General features: G+C 40.7%; 1 long non-coding RNA gene across 1 annotated transcript; it reads right to left on the reverse strand.

Annotated features, from left to right (window-relative positions):
• Positions 1-126: 126 nt before the first annotated feature.
• Positions 127-21,366, reverse strand: LOC307016908. The gene is made up of 3 exons (XR_013801968.1): positions 21,062-21,366; positions 13,525-13,638; positions 127-12,458 (listed from the first exon to the last, which is right to left on the reverse strand). It is a non-coding gene; the product is annotated as an uncharacterized lncRNA (long non-coding RNA).
• Positions 21,367-22,854: the final 1,488 nt, after the last annotated feature.

A 22,854-nucleotide genomic window follows, 5' to 3' on the forward strand; every position in this document is an offset into this window, starting at 1 on the left:
AATACTATTAAAAGCAGTGATGCTCAAATATGAAAGATCAGAGAAATTGACACTAAGCAAATAAGTCATAAACCTATCCTATATACATGTTCATTGGATTTGAAAAGAACAAAGAAGTAGACAGGATACATGAACATTCTTTATATCAAACATGCGGTGGAATCAAAATGGAAAAAAAACAAATCCATCAAGATACAGGTATTTTTTACTTTCTACATTGTTGTTGTATTAGCAGATTTATGAATGAAGTACTAACACTCATCTTCACCAATGTACACCACCACTGAAAAAATAATAATATATAAAATCTTGAAAATGTCACAAATGAAATATTTTTGAAAAATAGAGAAAAAATAGAAACAAGAAATATGGACATATGAACAAATGAAGGAAAACAAGACTAGAATGTTTAAGAATAAAGCACAATAATCTTCTTTACGCCAAGTAAAGTTAAGCATCAGGATATCCAAGTTCAAATATGTACACATTTGGAAATTACCAAAAGTGGGCCACTGGCCAAAAATAAATAAAGAAGATTTAATAATTTACAATTTTTCAGGCTTCAAAATGCTTCAACATATAATAGCCCTATGCATTTAAACTATGCTTTAATCATACATCAATATTTGTAGACACTTTTTTGAGTCTTTGTATTTACAGTACAAGTATACATTAATACACATACATTACTGTCTTACTATGCAAGACATTAAGACATTACTGCAAGATCATCAAGTTCATTCTACACCAACAATTAATACATTTTCATTAGAATAAGGCAGCTAATGGCATTTTTAATGCAAAACACACATACCATTTATGTTAACCCTGGTAGATACCTGCTGCACTTTCATTGACCACCATAATGGTATAAGTCAACAGGCACATTATCTTCCTCTTCTTTGATTAATGTGCTCTCATTGCCATGACCTATTGTAACCATGGAGTATTCCTGGGATTCTTCTGTTTCCGCTGGGACTGAATACTCAACATTTTCAAACTCCCATTCGGTATTTAAGTTACAAGTTGTGTTTGGATGTGGAACGGACCCTTGTGGTGCACCGAGGATGTAATACTGGACATTCTCCTTTTCTGGTTCTGTTTTGTGTCTTTCAGAATCTGGCAATGCAGTCATTAACGTATATCCAAGGGCTCCTGTAGGTTCACCTGGGACAAAATGCGCAACGTCCTCAGGGTTTGACTCCGTTTTGACATCATCATGAAGAGGACAATATTTTTCCTCTGAGTCCGGTTCTGGTTTTATATTTCCATAACATGGATGCCAATCTTCCTCTTTGATTTGTAAGTTTCCCTGGAGAGGACTGCCACAACCATCACTGACTTGGTTCCCATTGTTTTGGACAATCTTCCTAGGATCGCTTTGTACCTTTGTGCCATCACGAAGGATCCCATGTTTTTGTTTTATTTTGTAGCCTTCGAGAAAATGGACACAACTAACACCTGAATGGTATTTCACTTGGCGCACAAAACGACCAAAGAGCCGACATTGCTTATTTTGGCTCTTCTCTAGATTACTTTGTGAAGAATCGGAAGCAAATAGAAATGGCAATTTGAAGATCTTGTTTACCTTACTGTATCTGTCATAACCTCTGAGCATGGATTGGACTTTGGTCGTTACAGCTATTGAAAACTCCCAGCTTCTTTTATGTTGGGAGCTAATATCAAAGTTATAGTCAAGGATGTCATACCAAGTGCTTGGCAAATAGTGTCCTCTATTTGTTTGTGTATATTTATTTATTTCAAACACTACAGCTTGGGTCAATAGCCTCAAGTGCAGTTTTTCTTTCTCTCCGGATTTTGTAACATCCAAATCCAAACCTATCTCCGTGCAATTGGGATAACGGATCACCTTACTGCAACACATTGCATTTGTTTTTTTCCTCTTGTATTGTATCTTGTTAGGATTATCACTTGTCACTGTGTCTTTTTCCTCCTTTGTTTGCAGTGCCAGCTTTCTTTTTTTAATAGCCTCCCTCCATCCAGCACCCTGAATCCGATCTTGCCAAGTCCATTGACGAGTTGGAGGTTGTCTCTGAGAAGACTGAAATGGATTTTCAAAGACCTCATTAAACCAGTCAGGCCCAACTTTCTTTGGGGCTAAAGTGTAGAACAAACTTGCAGGATTTGTCCCCTGCAAGTCAATGTTAAAGTTGTGTTCAAGGATATCACCAATGATGTCACCCTTTGTTCCACACAATGATCTGGCAAAACCAACCACTTCCAACATAATTTCACGGGTCAGTACATTGGTGTCAAGTTTATGTCTTGCTTGGTCTTTGTCAACAAACAGGTTCAAACCTGTGTTCTTGCAAGCAGGAAAGTATTCCATTATCATCTCCTCTATTGCAGAGAAGGAAGAGGACTGAACCTTTTCAGGCTTTGGTGCTGTGCAGTTTGCATCCCCAGAGACAGCGTCCGCCCTGGTATGTGTAGGTGGATGATGCATGTGACTAGGGCCAGAGTCAACCTGACAAGTCTTATGACTTCTTTCTTGAAAGCATTTGGGGCAATATTTTGTAGGATTTTTTAGGCATATCAAGTCAGGCAGTTCAAAAGGCTTATTCACAAAGTACATTTTTGTCCCATTTACTGCCTTTATGTTTGTCCATAGTTGCTCTTTATAGGCCCTGCGATACAGTTCATTTTTTAAATCAAGAGGAAAATTATACTCCAATATCTCTGTGACGAAGTGCTTTTGGTCTGATACCAGTGCTGTGGCAAACATATTCAATTCAACCATGATGCCATTGGTCAGCGATTTTGGGTCGAAGTTTAGTTTTTCTCCAGATCCTACATTGAAATCAATGCCTAATGTCCTGCATCTAGAGTAAGAATATAATGGACAATGTTCAGTATGAGGTGTTGAGAGAATTTGCTGTATACGATTTTCCCGCACTTTCCACAGCTTTAAATCTAGTTCATTTTTCTGTTCAACTGCAGAACTGCCTACTTCTTGGTTTGTGATGGCAGTATCGGACGAACCGGCACTACATCCATCTTTATTAAGGTTGTTCTTCAATTTCAGTATCCCCAATAGATGTTCTTTTCCTAGGTTCTTTGGTCTCTTGAAGGGTTTCACATAGCATTTTAGATTCCTTTGCTCCACTGTAGCATGAATTCGGGCAACAATGCTTCTGGCAAGGTCAGGATCTCCACTTTGCAAATGAAAATTGAAGTTGTGTGTAAGAATGTCAAGACAAATCTGCTCGAAAGTACCACACAACTTTTCTGCAAAGTTTGTCACTTCAGCCACTGATCCATTTGTCAGTTTGTTGATGTCCAGTTTTTTATTTGCCTTTTTGTCAACATTTAGCTTCAGACCTATTTCCTGGCAGAACGGATAGAGATCTACACCCTTCTGTGGAAACATTTCTGACGTTTTAGATTGTGAATGAGTTGGGAACACGGGAGCAACATCACACTCGTCCATATTCAATATGTTGCTGAGTTGAGGTTTTATATCGCCCATACCAGGGAGAATAGGAAGTAAAAAAATCTCATTTGAGAATTTGATTGCATCTTCAGAATGTTCCAGCTTTCTCACTCGATTCATAATTTCCAATGTGAATATGTTTCGCTGGTATTCACTCTGCAAGCCGAAATCAAAGTTGTGTTCAAGAATCTCCATGATGAAATCCTGCTTGGAAGAATTCATTGCTAAGGCAAATTTTGCAACTTCAAGCAGATGAGTGTCTCGCAAATTGTCAACCCTAATATTTCGCTTTGCACCAAATCCAATATGGAATTCAAGACCTAATTTCTTTGAGTTGTTGAATGGACCAAACTCGAATGTTGAGAGGATTTTTCTTGCACGGTTAGCACGCAACTTCCACAAGTTGTTCTCTGTTTTCATTTCTTCTTGTTTCATGTCACCTTTGTCTAGTTCATTTATTGAAGTTTGTGTTAGCTCTTCAAATCCACAACACCCTCCTTCATTTGGTTGATTAGCAAAGTGTGGGTTTACATTTGAGTTTACAGTTGGTAAACTGGATGAAATGTCACCAGTGGTGAGGAAAGGCTCGGGAATACCCAGACAACTCGATTCTAATTGTCCTGGAACATCTGATTGTCGAGAACAACGATTAGGTTTTTTAAAGTTATTCTGAATGCCACGATTTTCTGAGTCTGTGAATTCGTCTGAGTCTAGATCAGACTGTCCTATAGGACAAGTGTAGTCGTCTGCTCTTTCTTTCTCTGTTTGCAGTGGAAACTTTCTTTTTTTGAAAGTAGTTTCCTGTTTGCGGGCATACTGACGAATAACATAAACTTCATTGTACCAGTCTGGCGTCGCTCTGTGAAAATACACTGCAGGATCAAGATCTCTCCCCTGCATCCCAAGGTTGAAGTTGTGTTCAAGGACATCTTTAATGACCTTAACTTTAGTTCCACTTAGCATTTTGGCGAATTTGGCCACTTCATGAATAATCTCGTTTGTCAATACATTTGTGTCAAATTTATGTTTTGGTTTGTCTTTGTCCACAAACAGGATAAAACCAATTTCCTTGCAAGAAGGGTAGTAGGCCATTATCGTTTCCTCTCTTCCTGAGAGGGTAGAGGACTGATCCCTTGCAGGCCTTTGTTCGGTGCAGTTTGCGTCACCAGAGATTATGTCCTCCATTGCTAGTGGATGAAGATGATGAATGTGAACAGGGTCAGAGTCATCCTGAAAAAGCTTATGACTTCTTTCTTGGAAGCATTTGGGGCAATATTTTGTAGGATTTTGTAAGCACATCAAGTCAGGCAGTTCAAAAAGCTTTTTTTTCCGATGATCGCTAGAATCCATCTTCTTCAAATGTAATGCGTTCATTTTTCTCCATACTTGATGGGTGAAGGCACTGCGATGCAGCTCATTCCTTAAATCAAGATCACAATTATACTCCAGTATCTCTGTGATGAAGTGCTTTTGTGCTGATATTAGTGTTGCAGCAAATGTGTTTAATTCAACCATGATGCCATTGGTCAACAATTCTGGATCAAGATTTTGTTTGAATCCAGATCCTACATTGAAATCAATTCCTAACTTCTTGCATCTAGAGAAAGAATAAAGTGGGCAATGTTCTTCATGAGGTACTGAGAGGACTTGCTCAATCTGATTAGACCGACATTTCCACAGCTTTAAATTCAACTCATCTTGCTGTCCGAAATCAGTAGATCTGCCTACCTGTTGTTCTATCTTCACAGTCTGAAGAGAATCAGCTTTACATGCATCTACCTTTTGGTTGCGCTGGTAATCCAGTTTGACCATCATTGACGAGTCTTTTCTTGTGTCCTTTCCAGTTATATGAATTACACAATTTGATAGATTCTGCTTCTCCACTAGAAAAGGAATCCGTGTAAGAAAATGTCTGGCAAGGTCAGGATCTTCACTTTGAAAATCAAAGGAAAAGTTGTGTCTGAGGATGTCAAGACATGTCTGCTCAAATGTTCCGCACAACTTTTCTGCAAAGTTTGTCACTTCAGTAATGGATCCATTGGAGAGTTTTTTGATGTCCAGTTTTTTGGGTTGATGATTGTTAACATTTAGCTTCAGACCTATTTCCTGGCAGAAAGGATAAAGATCCAAACTTTTCTGTGAAATATGTTCTGTAGTGTTAGCTTGTGAATGAGATGGGAACCCGGGAGCAACATCACACTCTTCCATTTTCAATATGTTGCAGAGTTGATGTTTTACATTGCCCATACAAGGACGAACAGGAAGTTCAAAAACCTCATTTGAGAATTTAATTGCATCTTCACAATTTTCCAGCTCTCTCACTCGATTCATAATTTCCAATGTGAATATATTTTGCTGGTATTCACTTTGCAGGCCAAAGTCAAAGTTGTGCTCAAGAATCTCCATGATGAAATCCTGCTTGGAAGAATTCATTGCTATGGCAAATTTAGCAACTTCGAGCAGATGAGTGTCACGCAAATTGTCAACACTGATGTTCTTCTTTGCACTAAATCCAACATTGAATTCAAGGCCATATTTCTTTGACTTGGTAAATGGACCAAACTCTCTCTCTGCTGAGAGGATTTCACTTACACGATTAGCACGCAACTTCCACATGTTTTGCTCTGTTTCCATTTCTTCTTGTTCCACGTCTGACTTGTTTGGAACATTTATTGGAGTCTGACATTTCTCCTCAACTCCACAATGCCCTTCTTCATTATGTTGACTCGCAAGTAGTGGAATCACATTTAAGTTATCGGTTGGTAAAGTGGATACAATGTAATTGGTGTTGAGGAAAGGCACATGAAGACAGTTTGATTCTGGTTTTCTAGGAATGTCGTAGCCCAGAGAACTTTTGGGGTTTTGTGACTGATTCTGTTTGCAAAAGTTTCCTGAATCTGTGGCTTTGTACAATATTAGTTGAGATGATTCCAGGGGATAAGAACAGTTTCCCTCTGTTCCCATTACTTCTTGTTCCATGTCATATTTTTTGCCAGAGTCTGAGTCTGAATCAGACTGTCCTATAGGACAAGTGTAGTCGTCTGCTCTTTCTTTCTCTGTTTGCAGTGGAAACGTTCTCTTTTTGACAGTTTCCTGTTTGCGGGCATACTGACGAATAACATAAACTTCATTGTACCAGTCTGGCGTCGCTCTGTGAAAATACACTGCAGGATCAAGATCTCTCCCCTGCATCCCAAGGTTGAAGTTGTGTTCAAGGACATCTTTAATGACCTTAACTTTAGTTCCACTTAGCATTTTGGCGAATCTGGCCACTTCATGAATAATCTCGTTTGTCAATACATTTGTGTCAAATTTATGTTTTGGTTTGTCTTTGTCCACAAACAGGATAAAACCAATTTCCTTGCAAGAAGGGTAGTAGGCCATTATCGTTTCCTCTCTTCCTGAGAGGGTAGAGGACTGATCCCTTGCAGGCCTTTGTTCGGTGCAGTTTGCGTCACCAGAGATTATGTCCTCCATTGCTAGTGGATGAAGATGATGAATGTGAACAGGGTCAGAGTCATCCTGAAAAAGCTTATGACTTCTTTCTTGGAAGCATTTGGGGCAATACTTTGTAGGATTTTGTAAGCACATCAAGTCAGGCAGTTCAAAAAGCTTTTTTTTTCGATGATCGCTAGAATCCATCTTCTTCAAATGTAATGCGTTCATTTTTCTCCATACTTGATGGGTGAAGGCACTGCGATGCAGCTCATTCCTTAAATCAAGATCACAATTATACTCCAGTATCTCTGTGATGAAGTGCTTTTGTGCTGATATTAGTGTTGCAGCAAATGTGTTTAATTCAACCATGATGCCATTGGTCAACAATTCTGGATCAAGATTTTGTTTGAATCCAGATCCTACATTGAAATCAATTCCTAACTTCTTGCATCTAGAGAAAGAATAAAGTGGGCAATGTTCTTCATGAGGTACTGAGAGGACTTGCTCAATCTGATTAGACCGACATTTCCACAGCTTTAAATTCAGCTCATCTTGCTGTCCGAAATCAGTAGATCTGCCTACCTGTTGTTCTATCTTCACAGTCTGAAGAGAATCAGCTTTACATGCATCTACCTTTTGGTTGCGCTGGTAATCCAGTTTGACCATCATTGACGAGTCTTTTCTGGTGTCCTTTGCAGTTATATGAATTACACAATTTGATAAATTCTGCTTCTCCACTAGAAAAGGAATCCGTGTAAGAAAATGTCTGGCAAGGTCAGGATCTTCACTTTGAAAATCAAAGGAAAAGTTGTGTCTGAGGATGTCAAGACATGTCTGCTCAAATGTTCCGCACAACTTTTCTGCAAAGTTTGTCACTTCAGTAATGGATCCATTGGAGAGTTTTTTGATGTCCAGTTTTTTGGGTTGATGATTGTTAACATTTAGCTTCAGACCTATTTCCTGGCAGAAAGGATAAAGATCCAAACTTTTCTGTGAAATATGTTCTGTAGTGTTAGCTTGTGAATGAGATGGGAACCCGGGAGCAACATCACACTCTTCCATTTTCAATATGTTGCAGAGTTGATGTTTTACATTGCCCATACAAGGACGAACAGGAAGTTCAAAAACCTCATTTGAGAATTTAATTGCATCTTCACAATTTTCCAGCTCTCTCACTCGATTCATAATTTCCAATGTGAATATATTTTGCTGGTATTCACTTTGCAGGCCAAAGTCAAAGTTGTGCTCAAGAATCTCCATGATGAAATCCTGCTTGGAAGAATTCATTGCTATGGCAAATTTAGCAACTTCGAGCAGATGACTGTCACGCAAGTTGTCAACACTGATGTTCTTCTTTGCACTAAATCCAACATTGAATTCAAGGCCATATTTCTTTGACTTGGTAAATGGACCAAACTCTCTCTCTGCTGAGAGGATTTCACTTACACGGTTAGCACGCAACTTCCACATGTTTTGCTCTGTTTCCATTTCTTCTTGTTCCACATCTGACTTGTTTGGAACATTTATTGGAGTCTGACATTTCTCCTCAACTCCACAATGGCCTTCTTCATTATGTTGACTCGCAAGTAGTGGAATCACATTTAAGTTATCGGTTGGTAAAGTGGATACAATGTAATTGGTGTTGAGGAAAGGCACATGAAGACAGTTTGATTCTGGTTTTCTAGGAATGTCGTAGCCCAGAGAACTTTTGGGGTTTTGTGACTGATTCTGTTTGCAAAAGTTTCCTGAATCTGTGGCTTTGTACAATATTAGTTGAGATGATTCCAGGGGATAAGAACAGTTTCCCTCTGTTCCCATTACTTCTTGTTCCATGTCATATTTTTTGCCAGAGTCTGAGTCTGAATCAGACTTTCCTATAGGACAAGTGTAGTCGTCTGCTCTTTCTTTCTCTGTTTGCAGTGGAAACGTTCTCTTTTTGACAGTTTCCTGTTTGCGGGCATACTGACGAATAACATAAACTTCATTGTACCAGTCTGGCGTCGCTCTGTGAAAATACACTGCAGGATCAAGATCTCTCCCCTGCATCCCAAGGTTGAAGTTGTGTTCAAGGACATCTTTAATGACCTTAACTTTAGTTCCACTTAGCATTTTGGCGAATCTGGCCACTTCATGAATAATCTCGTTTGTCAATACATTTGTGTCAAATTTATGTTTTGGTTTGTCTTTGTCCACAAACAGGATAAAACCAATTTCCTTGCAAGAAGGGTAGTAGGCCATTATCGTTTCCTCTCTTCCTGAGAGGGTAGAGGACTGATCCCTTGCAGGCCTTTGTTCGGTGCAGTTTGCGTCACCAGAGATTATGTCCTCCATTGCTAGTGGATGAAGATGATGAATGTGAACAGGGTCAGAGTCATCCTGAAAAAGCTTATGACTTCTTTCTTGGAAGCATTTGGGGCAATATTTTGTAGGATTTTGTAAGCACATCAAGTCAGGCAGTTCAAAAAGCTTTTTTTTCCGATGATCGCTAGAATCCATCTTCTTCAAATGTAATGCGTTCATTTTTCTCCATACTTGATGGGTGAAGGCACTGCGATGCAGCTCATTCCTTAAATCAAGATCACAATTATACTCCAGTATCTCTGTGATGAAGTGCTTTTGTGCTGATATTAGTGTTGCAGCAAATGTGTTTAATTCAACCATGATGCCATTGGTCAACAATTCTGGATCAAGATTTTGTTTGAATCCAGATCCTACATTGAAATCAATTCCTAACTTCTTGCATCTAGAGAAAGAATAAAGTGGGCAATGTTCTTCATGAGGTACTGAGAGGACTTGCTCAATCTGATTAGACCGACATTTCCACAGCTTTAAATCCAGCTCATCTTGCTGTCCGAAATCAGTAGATCTGCCTACCTGTTGGTCTATCTTCACAGTCTGAAGAGAATCAGCTTTACATGCATCTACCTTTTGGTTACTCTGGCAATCCAGTTTGACCATTATTGACGAGTCTTTTCTTGTGTCCTTTGCAGTTATATGAATTACACAATTTGATAGATTCTGCTTCTCCACTAGAAAAGGAATCCGTGTAAGAAAATGTCTGGCAAGGTCAGGATCTTCACTTTGAAAATCAAAGGAAAAGTTGTGTCTGAGGATGTCAAGACATGTCTGCTCAAATGTTCCGCACAACTTTTCTGCAAAGTTTGTCACTTCAGTAATGGATCCATTGGAGAGTTTTTTGATGTCCAGTTTTTTTGGTTGACGATTGTTAACATTTAGCTTCAGACCTATTTCCTGGCAGAAAGGATAAAGATCCAAACTTTTCTGTGAAATATGTTCTGTAGTGTTAGCTTGTGAATGAGATGGGAACCCGGGAGCAACATCACACTCTTCCATTTTCAATATGTTGCAGAGTTGATGTTTTACATTGCCCATACAAGGACGAACAGGAAGTTCAAAAACCTCATTTGAGAATTTAATTGCATCTTCACAATTTTCCAGCTCTCTCACTCGATTCATAATTTCCAATGTGAATATATTCCGCTGGTATTCACTTTGCAGGCCAAAGTCAAAGTTGTGCTCAAGAATCTCCATGATGAAATGCTGCTTGGATGAATTCATTGCTATGGCAAATTTAGCAACTTCGAGCAGATGAGTGTCACGCAAATTGTCAACACTGATGTTCTTCTTAGCACTAAATCCAACATTGAATTCAAGGCCATATTTCTTTGAGTAGTAGAATGGACCAAACTCTCTCTCTGCTGAGAGGATTTCACTTACACGGTTAGCACGCAACTTCCACATGTTGTGCTCTGTTTCCATTTCTTCTTGTTCCACGTCACCTAGGTTTAGTGAAGTTTGTGTTTGCGCGTTAACTTCACAACATCCTCCCTCATTCGTTTGATTTGCATTTGAGTTTACAGTTGGTAAACTGGATGAAATGTCATCTGTGGTGTGGAGAGGTGCTTCTTGTTCCATGTCTGACTCTTTTGGAACATTTATTGGAGTCTGACATTTCTCCTCAACTCCACAATGCACTCCTTCATTATGTTGACTCGCAAGTGGTGGAATCACATTTAAGTTATTAGTTGGTAAAGTGGATACAATGTAATTGGTGTTGAGGGAAGGCACATGAAGACAGTTTGATTCTGGTTTTCTAGGAATGTCGTAGCCCAGAGAACATTTGGGGTTTTGTGACTGATTCTGTTTGCAAAAGTTTCCTGAATCTGTGGCTTTGTCCAAGATTAGTTGAGATGATCCCAGGGGATAAGAACAGTTTCCCTCTGTTCCCATTACTTCTTGTTCCATGTCACATTTTTTGCCAGAGTCTGAGTCTGAATCAGACTTTCCTACAGGACAAGTGTGACAATGATCTCCCTCTGCTGTTCTACTGCTATACAAATGAGTGTGATAAGAGAGTGTGTTTGTTTCCATGTCTCTATTGCGCCTTTTGATTGCCTGTTTACTTTTTAAATCAGACTGCCTTCTTTTTGTCACTTCCTTAAACTGATATTGCGGAGCTTCCATGTCAGACAGAGCTGTTTCTCTGTGTCTTTTGAAGGGATTCGTCTGGAATGAAAACGGCTCAGTTTTAAACTCTGGGCTTATTTTGGTACCAATGTTGAGAAATCTCGTTCTTTTCTTCAGCAAGTGCGATATCTTGAACCAAGCTCGATTTTTTTCTTGTTGACATTTTAGATCAAGTTCAAAATTGTGCTCCAAAACATCCAGAACAATAGGGCTGTAGGATGCAGTGAGAATTCTGGTGAAGTGAATTAACTCTAACATGATGCCCTTTGTCAACAAACCTGGCTCTAGACTTTGTTTTGACCCAAAATCAAGGTTCAAACCAATTTTCTCACAAAAGGGAAACAGCTTGGAAAAATCATCATCTTTTTGTTTCTCTGCTGACTGTGCTTCTGAAAACTTGAATTCATCTTCAAAGGCACTGTCATCACTTTGTGCCCTATCCGTCTCTTCCAAGAGACTTTCTGCCTTAATGCAATCTTTGGATGTTGCGTGTGAACACTGTAATTCATCTTCATGTTCCCAATCATCAGTGTCATCCGTCTCCACCAGGATACTTTCAGTCTTATGCTTTGTGGATGCCATGTTCGGTTCATTGCTGCTCGAGCATTCTGGATTACATGGTGTGTCAAAGAGAGTGAAAACTTCATTTTTATCTTTAGGAGGCTTCCTAATCAAGTTTTTAACTTTGTGCATAATTCGAGATGTAAAATCAATCCGCTGTTGATCATTTTCCAAATCAAGATCGAAATTGTTCTCTAAAATGTTTGTGAAAAAATGCCTTTTACTCTTGTTTACTGTTTTAGCAAAGTCACAGACCTCAAGTATGACCCCATTTGTCACTAAACCTATATCCAGTTTTTTATGGTTGTTGGATGCTACATTAAAATCCAATCCAATCCTATTGCTGCAATGGAAAGGTTCTGGATGTCTCGAATTGTTGTCTACACACATAATGCGCCACTGCCATACTTTGTTGGCATCCATCTTTTTAGTTTGTTCTTCAGACAGCAGTTGTCCCCGTTTTCCATCTGCAGTGAATTCACCTACTGTTCTTCTTTGCCTTGTATGTTTTCTTTTCCTGTATTTAGTTAGAAAAAAGAATGAAATTATATACAAATACAATCACACTATGTATTAATTATAAAATATTTATCAGACTAAAATACCAGATATCTGACACTTAGACCCTTACGGCCCGTCTACACTACAGGCATGAAAAAATCTTGAAGCTGGGCGTGTCTGAAGCTTGGCGATTGTTTGCGAGCAACCAATCACATGAATCTCCCGCCCCCGACATACAAAGCAATAGCAATGTTAAAACGAAGTAAACTGGATATAAACTCGCCAAACAGGCGAAAAAACTATCAGTTTCACCCACTGTCTCTGCCACCTCCCTCCATGCCTGGTTCCTCCGGTTTGTATCCCGGTAAATAGTTCCGGTCGTAAAGAACCGGGTGATTTGCTAGCGTAATATCTCGTTTGGAATATGAGGAAATGAACTGCGGTCTGGCTCTCCCAGCTTGCACGCGATTTGATTGGCTGCGCTTGCACTGGAAAGGATTTGCATAAACGGGATTTGATTGGCTGATGCCAAGCATCGAGCCTCAAAAGTTGAACATTGTTCAACTTTTGATGCCGATAGATGCTCGTGATGCTTGCAAAGCCATGCCATGCTCCCCACAATGCAGTTTGGCGAAGATTAAAAATCTTCTACGTCACCCCATTCAAGTGAATGGGCGAAGCGTTGAAAGCATTTTTTGATGCCTGTAGTGTAGACGTACCGTTAGTTTCTCAAAGTACTCTGGTTACTTGTGATAGGCATTAGGCAATATCTTTGACATAATAACCATTTATTTTCTTTTCTTTCTTTAGATAAAAGTGATTTGCCAAGCAGCATGTTTAGTGGCTAATGTATTTTTGATTCATCTTATAACTGTGCAGCTCATTTAAAATTTGAATATTTTGGACATATCGCAGATATTTTTTTATAGTATTTGTCATATCTTAATTTAATTTCTTTTACTACCATACATTTGTTGACTATGAGGGGCATTTTCTTGTACAGTAAATGAATACCAACTTTTAAAAAAACACAATTCTACTTGCAGCAAATTTAGAATTAATTATTTAAAGTTGCTACATACCTTGTAAGACATTCATCTTGAATAAAAGCTCTTCCAAGTTTTCTAGTCCACACTGAATGTCTGCTTCCTATGTGGTCATCCTCCAGGCAGCAACAAGACTCTTTTGGTACAGTGCTACCATGGATGAAAAAAACATTTAAAAACATGTTTAACAGTGGTGAAAGAAGTATTCATAATTATTCCTTTGGTACAAGTTGGAACCCTGAATTCAAAATGTAAAGAACTAAAGTATAGGCAACAACATATACTCAAAAGTACTCCAAGTTACAGTACTTATTAAAATCAAAACATTAGGCGCTTTCACACTGCAGTACTTTTCCCACAAAGGTTCATGAGAACTTAGTTCATCAGAACTCTTTAGTTCTGATGAAAGAAGTACAGATCGCGTTCACACCGGAATAAGTCCCTGGGGGTGGATTAGGCAAATGAAGCCGCTGACGTCACTTCTTCTGCTTTGGGTTTACTGGCAGGCCGCAAACAACTTCACATCGTATACTGCCACCCGAAGTCCCCGGCATTGGGGACTGGCTTCAGTAGAAGCTGCTGGGACTCACAGCAGCTCCTACTGAAGCCTTCCGAGTAAATCGCCAGAACGCCGACACCTCCTCATCTCCACCGCTCCCATTATTTTGTGTTGCCATAAGTTAGTCTCTCTGCGTTTCTGCACTGGGCTAATGCTAAGATAATAAAATGACGGCTTCACAAAACATCTTTTGAGTTTTACGGGGCGTGGTTTGAAATCTGCGAACACCCGGCGGCTCCGGCGCTGTGAAAGTCCACCGCCGTTGCGAGTCTCTGGCTGTAACAGTCCACTACCGCCCGCAAGGACCCAGGTTTCATTCTGGCCTGAGGTCCAAAAAGAAAAAGAAAATCTCCCGTTCATCACGTCCGTTTGCGACCCATCTATCACATCCCTGCGCCCCACCAGTGGGGCGCGCCCCACACTTTCAGAAACGCTGCCATAGGCCCCGTCCACTCGATCGGAGATCGGTAGCAGCCGATACTGATTCCGGCGAACGGTAGGGCTGCAGGATTAATCGATTTTAAATCGAAATCGCGTTTATTATTTTTTTACATCCACACCAATCAGAAGTGCTGTGCTCCACATGTACAAGCCATTGTTAACCAATCAGAAGTGGCCCATGATAGAAGGTGATAGACAGATTGATCCAATCAACTGCCAAATATTTTTGAAAAGTGCCTGCCCTTTTCCAAATGGCTTCCAAGGTAGCTTTCCTAAATGGTTTGGTGAAACAAACCATCTGAGTCAGGTTAGTAATGCTCCATCACATGTTTTACATCTATTACAGGGTGAATCTTAAACGGAAGCTTGACTTTAAAGTGGGCCTTTCATGCTATATTTGAAAAATATATTGTAGGGCCATACCTATATAAAACATTTCTGTGAAGTTTTTTTTTCAAAATACCAGACAGATCACCCATTGTAGCCATGCCTCTTACTGCTCAAACCCCTATTTTGCAGCCCTCTTAGAGAAAAGCAGATTTTGGGTCCTTAGCTTGAAAAAAAAGAAAGAAGAGGAGGCGGAGCTAATGCCTGATCAGAATTCTACCGGAGATAAAGTTAAATTCGGTTGTGATAAAAAGCCATCCTGTTTAAACCACGTCAAGGATTATTTCTGAAATAGTATGGAGCTCAAATGCCTTTTCTCTTTTCTCACAAGGTGAGTTCCTTTTTTTATTTACTTGTATTCTACAGCAGGGGTTCCCAACCTTTATTCTGCCAAGGACCGGCAGATACATTACAAAGAAAATCGCGGACCGGTTGTCAATTTTAACTGATTTGAATATTTACTCACCACCAGCAGGTAGCAACAGAGGCTGAACAAAACACACACTTCAGGTTAGAATATCACACGTAGGTATTTTAATTACCTCTCAAACTACCTAAGCTAGTTATAGCAGTGCATGACATTAATGATTTTGGGAGATGGCCCTGTGGGCCATCTAAGCTAATTTACAGATGGCCCTGAGCCCAATAGAGATTACCCTGAAAAATGCGCGCGGACGAAATGGCACGAGGGGTTTGGGGGCCTCCCCCTAGAAAATTTATATTTTTGCAGGTCTTACTCTAGATGCTGTCTGGTGCATTCTCTAGACTGAATTATAAGATGAATCACCACAATATTATATTGTACAATTTACATTTTATTCTTCATTTCGCTTGTTTGTTTGGCGACGTCAGAGTTCCCGTTAGCCGGCAAATCTAAATCTCTTCGGTCAAAATAATTTCCCTTTAGCGCAATACCGCTTCAGTTGCGCCACTTGTGTGACAGACAAGAAGAGTATGTGACAGACAAGAATTGTCAATTCTAATGTCTAACACTTAATGTGGAGAAAGAGATGTCCTGTATGGGTTGATTGTGCGTTGATCTGTTGGTAATGCCTCTGGGTTCCGGTGGGCATGTAAACAAATGCATAATGCTGCGCTATACTTTGTGGCCTCACCCAGTTGCATAGCGTCACTTATTGTTTACGTGTCTTTTAATAAGCAGGTAGTCATATCATTAGATAGAACTAGCTGGATCTGATCGATATGGACATAAACGCAAGTGAAGTCTAATCTGACGGGAGGGAGAGATCAGCTGCTGCTGACAAGTCCACACACACACACACACACACACACACACACACACACACACACACACACACACACACACACACACACACACACACACACACACACACACACACACACACACACACACACACACACACACACACACACACACACACACACACACACACACACACACACACACACACACACACACACACACACACACACACACACACACACACACACACACACACACACACACACACACACACACACACACACACACACACACACACACACCTCAAACTACCTAAACTAGTTATAGATATGTTTAGTTTTACTGTCGGGTCACTCATTACTGATCCGCGAGCTGCGTGATACTGACGGAGAGGGGGAGAGCGCTCCGTTTATTATTCCTGTGTTATTGTAAATTACTGTCCACTTTTGAATAGGCTAGTTAATCTACTATTATTAGTTTGTTTAATATCGAGTCATATCAATTTGTTTTAAAGCTCAATAAATAACAAAGAAGACCTTTGACCGGCACTTTTCAAATTGTGTCCGGAAGATTTCAACTTTAATGGACATGTTGACCGGCGAAAGAATATTCTAATGTAACTCTGGCAGAGGTGTATGTGGTTAACACGTAGCAGCCTGCAGTCACTCTTAAGCTGTTCTGATGAAGGTAAACACAGTGAAGGCGGTGCGTAAAAAGGCACAGCTCACGGGCTGGCGCTGGTGCTGCACTTCTCAGAGGTGTAGTTACACGTCCCACTGCCTCCTGATGCTGCAGCCATTTCATGAAGTGAAGGAGGTTTTCCTTCTATAAAACAGCTGCGGGCACCAGATACCGTGAGGTCCCGGATATGAATTCGTAGATCAAGGCAGACTGGTTTAGTCTCCTGTTTTGACAATCCGGTGCTTAAACAAATAGCTCTACACCCCTGGCCGACATGTCCTTAAAATGAAGTTCGAGTTTGAAATATATCTCAAATAATGTATGCACAGTGCATGACATTAAGGATTTTGGGAGTTGGCCCTGTGGTCCATCTAAGCTAATTTATAGATGGCCCGGAGCCCAATAGAGATTGCCCTGAAAAATGCGCGCGGACGAAATGACCACGAAGGGTTCTGGGGGCCTCCCCCTAGAACATTTAGATTTTTGCAGGTCTTAGATGCTGTCTGGTGCACTCTATAGACTGAATTATAAGATGAACCACCACAATATTACAATTTCAATTGTATTCTTCATTTCACTTGTTTGTGTTTGCTCGCTTGCATTCCCTGCATAGCTATAATAAATACTTAAGTTGTTGGTCAAGACACTTTCCATGTGATGAAGGCAAATGCCTTCCCAGATGTAAAAAAGTAGAAAACATTACATGCAGTTATAACTGCCAAAACAAACATTATTTACGCTATTATGGCCCCTGTTAAACATGTTTGTAATGTTATCCACTGTAAGTTGGTCGAAGGAATGCCTCCTCATCCAGAATCTGACCGAGCAGACCCGAGCAGCCGAGTGCATCCGCGAAGCACACACAATGGCGACGTCAGAGTTCCCGTTGGCAAGCAAATCTAAATCTCTTCGGTCAAAATGTCCGGTCAAAATAATTTCCCTTTAGCGCAATACCGCTTCAGTTGCGCCACTTATGTGACAGACAAGAAGAGTATGTGACAGACAAGAGTTGTCAATTCTAATGTGTAACACTTAATGTGGAGAAAGAGATGTGCTGTATGGGTTGATTGTGCGTTGATCTGTTGCTAATGCCTCGGGGTTCCGGTGGGCATGTAAACAAATGGATAATGCTGCGCTATACTTTGTGGCCTCACCCAGTTGCATAGCGACACTTATTGTTTAGGTCACGGTGTCTTTTAATAAGCAGGTAGTCATATCATTAGCTAAAACTAGCTGGATCTGATCGATATGGACATAAACGCGAGTGAAGTCTAATCTGACGGGAGAGAGAGATCAGCTGCTGCTGACGAGTCGACACGCAGCTCTGCATGATCACATGAGCGGAACAAAACACACACCAGGTTAGAATATCACACGTAGCTATTTTAATTACCTCCCAAACTACCTAAACTCGTTATAGATATGTTTAGTTTTACTGTCGGGTCACTCATTACTGGATCCGCGAGCTGCATGATACTGGTATAATAGATTGCCCGATCGGGCAACCAGCAGGTGAGGCTTCATGGCCCGAGCTAAATACTAGATGGCCCCGTGCCATCGGGCAGTCCTTAATGTTGAGCCCTGATGCACTGCCATTTCCCCACATAAACATAACCGTCTGCAATGAAACGGTTGTCTCCTGTGCGCTCCTCTTCCTACTTGGCGCACCGGTAACTTTCTCGTGCGCACAAGAGGCTGAGACCTTAGGCTGAGCTGCCGAATCCCTCGGAACATCATAAAAGCCATTTTCAACGGTTTTCTGGTGAAATATTAACTAGGCTACTAGATGAAATAATATGACTGGTATAGGTGCGAAAATTAAACACTTTTTGAAAAAAATATTATGATTCGATATTTTTATATATTTATAATTCCGCAAATATTACGATAAACTCACAGCTATTTCGCGGCACGGCAGTAACACCTCCGCGGCCCGGTACCGGTCTGCGGACTCAGGGTTGGGAACCCCTGCTCTACAGTACAGATTGGCTCCGAGTGTTAGCGAGGCTTGCTAATGTAAACAAAGACGAGATTACGTCCAAAACACGTCAGGCATTGTTTCTGATAGCAATTTTCTGTGGGTCCGCTGCCGATTTGACGTCAGATCGGATGGACACGGACACAGATGGACACAGATTGAAATCTGGATCAGCTTCGTTGTAGCCCCGTTTTTAGAGATTTGGGTAGGGAGTAAAAGAGAGAGGGTTGTATTTTCTGACGCTGCATGAGTTCCCCGACACACCGGGGACACATATGTATAAAAGACATCACAAAGTGCATTTTGCATGATAGGTCCCCTTTAAAGCAACCCAACGGAAGTTTCATGTGCGTTTAGTTCTTTCACTCGTAGCTCGGGCTGCGGGGGTGCTAGAGACGGGAGCATGTTGATGCAACCTTCCTATCCGGAGATATGGCCGCATTTTACAATAAACCTCCGTTGGGTCGCTTAAAAACAAATATCGCAAATCGAATCGCAATGTTTGCCCTTCTGTTTATTCTCCGCGGTGGATTTAGCACCCACTGCCACTAACTCCGAGCCTGGCTCCTGAGCAGGACTTTCTCCCCGGTAGTCCACCAGCAGATGAAAAACACCCACCTCTCCGCCTCTTCCAAGGGACGAGGGAACCGTGCGGGGGGTCTGCTGGAGGCTCCTACTGGGTGCACTGTCCTGCGAGATACCGGGACCTGGCTCGAAACACTCGGATTACTGTTGTTGGCGAAACACATCAGCAATGACGCGGGGGGAGCAGTAGAGGTGCTATTGCTATTGCGTCATCGTTATCAGGAAATGATGGTATAGGGCGTACACACGGAGCCGTTTGGCCCCCCAGAGTGTTGCATCTGCAGATCTACCCACTTTGGGACCAGTTATCGTTTCTGCGTTTCCCTGTCGGCCTCATGTGGCCGACCCGTATCGTCTTCGTGTGGCTGCAACCCTAGGCTCTAGTAATTCTGCTCAAAGTGCATCAGATTAAAGCATTTTACTTTAAAATGTTACAAAAAATCTTCCTCGGACACCCCTAGAGGATGTTATTATGCTCATACACTACTAAATACATTTGAAGCCTCTACTTATTCTACTCTATCGATCTTTATCTTTTCTAACTGTACGTTTTTCAGGCTGGGGGGCGGCGCCAGCTAAAATCTTGTCTAGGGCAGAGAAATTGGTCAGAACCGGCCCTGGAGTCAGTCATCCCCCCAGCACCACTCCATTTGAAACATGTTCCCACGGCTATGCATACATAGGGTGACCAGATGTGCCTGTGGGACTGCACAGCATTTTCATGACTTTTGGTGCGTCCCGCAAATTGAGACTATGTCCCGCATATTTAATTTTGATTGGCTAAAACGCTTTTCTAAAATCAGCTTTATCCAATGGCTGTTGAGAAAGCAGGGAAGGCTATCATCACGGCGGTGTGTTTGCTGTCAATCAAACTGTAACACACGGCGGGTGCTGTTAACCAATGAGAGTAACTCACTCACACACACCCGCCCGCGGCCCCGCCAAACAACAACAACGAAAGTCAGTCAATAACGCAGGCGACGCAGCAGGTTATGGGAAATGGAGGAAACTGAAACTACAGCTAAGAAGATGCACATACAACAAAGACTGGGAAGACACTTACCCTTGGGTGAAGCCAGTGCAGATTTTTTTCTCAAGGGAAAAGAGGACTTCCCCCTTTTAAAAAAGGGGGGGGGGGGCACCTGTTGTTGCTGTGATGGACAAAACTGAAAGCTATTTTATTTTATGTGTTATGTTTTTGTTCACTCCTGGCCAGTTTTGAGTTGTATTTATGGTTTTATTTGATCTATTAATTTATGTTGTACCTACTTTTACAGGTAATACACTAGTTGAATTAGGAAGATGCATCTCTAAACACTTTAAGTGAATAATGCCTGCTGCCTTGGTTAGCCTTAGTTTGCTTTTCTTTATCAAGATACTAAATTGTTACTGCATTTTGACTTCACATTCTGTCATTGTTTATTGGATGCTGTTGAATAAACCAAATGAAACAGAATAGAAAGAGATTTTTTTTCCGGGGTGTTGTTGAGAGGGTGTCCCACATTGTCCCACACAAACATACTCCTTGTCCCACATTTGGTTTGTTGGGACCTGGTCACCCTATGCATACACGATAAAACCTCAACCAAAGTGTGGCCCACACGGCAGACTTACTAGAGGAAGAAGGTTCCAGCCGCCATGCTTTCATTGTGACGACGTTAATCACAAACGAACCGCCATGATCGAATAACAGTGAAATAAATGGTAGTACACGTACCAAAGGTAGGCTGAACCCTCTCGGAGACTTTATCCTTCATTGTTAACATCACGTACGTTGTCCCAAAAGATGTATTCTTATATGAAATCCAGCCGAAAATCTCTTAAATGTAGAACAGTCGATGCACAGCTTTCACAGGAAGCGAAGAACAAAGATCTGAGCGGAAATTTCAAAATAAAAGTGTCACCATCAGCGATCAAAACAGGATTTGTCAATGTGCACAAATCATTTAAACAATAATTCAGGAGTATTCAATTATAATTCAAAGAGGTCCAGATCATCAAATGTTCTACCAGCAAAGGTCAGAACCTTTATTGTAGAAGTAGCGTACTATGGTTTAACTCTTCTTCTTCTTCTTCTTCTTCTTCTTCTTTTTTTTAATGGCGAATCGCTTCCACTTGGAGCATATATCGCCACCTACTGTTGAGTTATGAAATGTTCATATTAAATCCTTGTCCTCAGACCAGTGCTTTTGAGGAATTTGAAGATCAGCTTGTTTGCTTCATTTCTTGATTTACTTTCATATATTGACTTGAAATCCATGTCCTTGATGTTGAGTTGTTCCAGTGCAGTTTTCAGAATGAATCTTTGTCTGTTATAATCCGGGCAGCTAAAAAATACATGATGTATTGTCTCTGGTTGTTGGCAACCATCACAATTGCCATTTAGATGTTTTCCAATCAGATGCAGTGATTAGTTTAGTCCAGAGTGTCCCAATTTTATCCTGCTGTTAATGCTCTGTTCTCTTCTACTACTCCCCCAAGTGCTTCCTGTTCCTACTTCCCTTTGTATCTGGTATAAATGTCTTCCTTTGGTGTTACTGTCCCATAGTTTTTGCCATTGTTGCTTGATAGCCACTTTTGTAAAAGATTTGACTTCTGCTCCAGCATAATATCAATCTGGTTTGCTTTCAAACCACATTTTGCCAGTTGATCCACTACTTCATTCCCTCTAATACCCACATGCACTGGAACCCACACAAATTGGAAAACAATTCCCAGATGAACTAACATAAACATGATTTGTAAAATTTCATGTAAAATATCCTGACGACATTCTGAAGAGAAGTTGTTTATACTCTCCAGAGCTGCACTGGAGTCAGAGCAAAGGACCACTCGTATTGGCTGTATTTCCTCTACCCACTGAAGTGCTAGAGAGATAGCCATCATCTCTACTGTATATACTGCAATGTGATCACTTGTACGCTTTCCCACTTTGACTTTTAACTCAGGAACATAAAATGCACAACTAGTTAGACCATTTTCTGGATTTTTGGATCCATAAGTAAATATTTTTATAAAGTGCCCATATTGTTCATGTAGAACAGTGTTCACATAAGCCTGTACATTGATTTTGTTCTTCATTGAATGTAACCGTTTCAATAATGATAAATCTACTATAGGTTGAGGTAGCAACCATGGTGGAACAGCTGATAACAACACCGTTGGACTAATATTCCATTCTTTAACTTTGAATTCCTTACATATTTCCGAAACACAAACACAAAAACTTTCTTTTTTTATTTTGTTACTTTCCCAACTTGTTTGTACAGTTTGTTTAGTAGGGTGAGTATCTTTATGGCCCTGTAGATTTGCCCAGTAATTAACAATTAACTGCTTTCTCCTCAAAGAAATTGGTACTTCTCCAACCTCTATCGGAAGTGCCGACACTGGTGTAGATCTTACTGCCCCACAGCATATCCTTAGTGCTTGTGCCTGGACTCTATCTAATTTTTGAAGAGAAGAATATGCAGCTGAACCATACACTATTAGTCCATATTCTATGGCTGATCT

The sequence above is a fragment of the Notothenia rossii genome (genome assembly GCF_949606895.1).
Source record: "Notothenia rossii genome assembly, chromosome: 8".
NCBI classification, from domain to species: Eukaryota; Metazoa; Chordata; class Actinopteri; order Perciformes; family Nototheniidae; genus Notothenia; species Notothenia rossii.